At 35.9% G+C, this 2,500-nt stretch overlaps 1 protein-coding gene across 1 annotated transcript in view; it reads right to left on the reverse strand.

Moving 5' to 3' along the window:
* LOC119571924 (4-coumarate--CoA ligase 1-like) overlaps window positions 1-2,500 on the reverse strand; it is an 18,568-nt gene that overhangs the window by 8,414 nt on the left and 7,654 nt on the right. The window lies entirely within an intron of this gene.

Raw genomic sequence — 2,500 nt, forward strand, 5'->3', positions numbered from 1 at the left:
TTGGAGAAAAGATAGGGCAAATGGAAATGGAGGGGGGGGGGTATTAACAAGGAAAGGAATTATCATAAATGAGATAGATATTCAACAAGATCCCATAGTATAACTAAAGACATTTGTGGTAGAAACAAACGGAGTAAATATAACAACTACGGTGTGCATGCCACCTTATACATCGGTGTGGTCACAAGAAAATTACCAAATCTTATTCAACAAACATTAAAGAGCCTGGAAGAAGCGCTATAACTTTTGGGAAACTAATGCAAAAGAAATTCTTATAACAGGGGATTTTAATAGCAAAACTGACTGGGAAAATTCGATCCCAGAACTCAGCCAGATTCGTGTTATGTCATAAAGGAATTTTATCTCTTTCAGAATGTAAAGATCATACCAGGATAAGAAGGTTAGATAGACCGTCTATGCTTGACCTAATATTTACAAAGCATAAAGATGACATAAGGATATGTAGTACTGCCCTCCTCTAGGAAAAAAAAGTGATCATGTAGTAATTCAGTTCAAATACTGTCAGCTACAGGAAAAAACTAATTTTAAGTAAGGAAAGAAAAGGAAAGTACAATTACAAGAGAGGTAATTCTAGAAGCCTTAAAGATTTCTTTGATGGCATAAACTGGGAAACACTCCTGAACGAAGAGAACCTTGATATGCAATATCCTAAATTCTAAAGTCTATAAACAAAGAGTAGAAAAAATTGTATCAAGAATCAAAACTGAAGCAAGAAATTGCCAAAAGTGGTTCTATGATAAATGCAAGAAAATGAGAGAAAACAAGTAAGTACTTTGGAGAAGGTTCAGAAGACATAGATCTCAGGCAGTGTATGAAAGGAATAAAGTAGGAAGAAATGAGTAGACCCAAACCATGAGGGAGGCGAAATTAGACATTTAAAAGGATATATTCAATGTGTGAAATCCTTAGTGAGAAATTTGAGTCAGTGTTTGTTCAGGACCCATACTTTGAAATGGCAAGTAACCGTACAAACGTAAATCAGAATATCGAAAATATCACACCCTAAAAGAATGAAATAAAGGACCTACTGAAAGGGTTAGACAAGACTAAAGCAGAGGGACCAGATGAGATTAGATCTAACTGGGTTCTGAGGAAATGTGCCAAAGAATTATGTATTCCGTTATTGTTAATATTTCAAAATTCAATGAGACAAGGAAAACTACCAAAAGATTGGAAAGTTGCCAATGTTACGTCTTTATACAAGAAAGGACAAACAAAACCCTCTAAATTATACACCATTTTCGTTAACTCGTGTAGTATGCAAGCTGTTTGAAAGAATAATTAGGAAACAGTGGGTTGAAGTACTTGAAAAAAAAACACGATATGATATCAAATAAACAATTTGGTTTTAGGGAAGGAAGGTCATGCGTAGCAAATCTCTGTTTCTATAATAGAGACGGCAGGATGGATTTTGTATACTTAGGCTTTAAGAAGGCATTTGAAAAAGCGTCTCATAAAAGACTAAGACTCCACCTAGGTGGAGCGAAAGACAAACTCCTCGAATTGATGGAAGACTTTCTTCATGAAAGACTGATGAGAACCGTAATTACAGGGAAGCATTCTACATGGCGACGAGTAACTAGCGGAGTACCTCAAGGATTGGTCTTGGCGCCGATTTTGTTTACTATTTCATAAATGATTTAGGGTCAAACATAAACCCAGGTAGTTATGTGAATGTATCTGCAGACGACGCGAAATTGCAAAAAAGGATAATAGACGATGTCTCATGACAATGCCTCCAAAGTGACATCGAGAACTTATTCATTAGGAGTTGTACATGGAAAATGGAATTTAACATCAATAAATGCCATGTAGTCAGGTTCGGAGAAAGTAAAAATCGTCCACTATACCAATACAAGTTAGGAGACGTAACATTAAACCAAACAGATAAAGAAAAGACCTCGGAGTAATCATAAACAGGAACCTAAGCCCAAATGATCATATAAATGATACGACTCATAAAATACTAGAGTTGACTGACAATATGAAGAGGGCATTTGTGTATGTGGACGAAGACATGGTATAGAAGGTCATTGCAACCATCATAAGACCTAGTCTTAAGTATGGTGCAGTGGTATGGAGTCCACACTTAAAAAAGGCTACAAATAAACTAGAAAGAGTTCAAAGACCAGCCACAAGATGGCACCTACTCTAAGAGATATGAGCTACGAAGAAAGACTACAGAAAATAGGTCTTACAACTTTGGAAGAAAGAAGAAAAAGAGGTGACATGATAATGAAGGTGAAGTTAGAAAAATATGACTATAATTTTGAACACAAGAAGAACGAGAGGACACAGCAAAAAGTTGAAAAGTAAAAAGAGGCGAGAAAGGTGTCAAGAAATTCAGTTTTCCAAACAGAGCTATTGAAACATTGACCAATTTTCCAAATAACGTTGTGTGTTCCAAAAATGCGCATCCACTTAAAAAGTTATATGATAATTTAAATATAGCAGACGGGACCACCTGAGCTCAGCTCTT

This window comes from Penaeus monodon, chromosome 4 (assembly GCF_015228065.2).
Source record: "Penaeus monodon isolate SGIC_2016 chromosome 4, NSTDA_Pmon_1, whole genome shotgun sequence".
NCBI classification, from domain to species: domain Eukaryota; kingdom Metazoa; phylum Arthropoda; class Malacostraca; order Decapoda; family Penaeidae; genus Penaeus; species Penaeus monodon.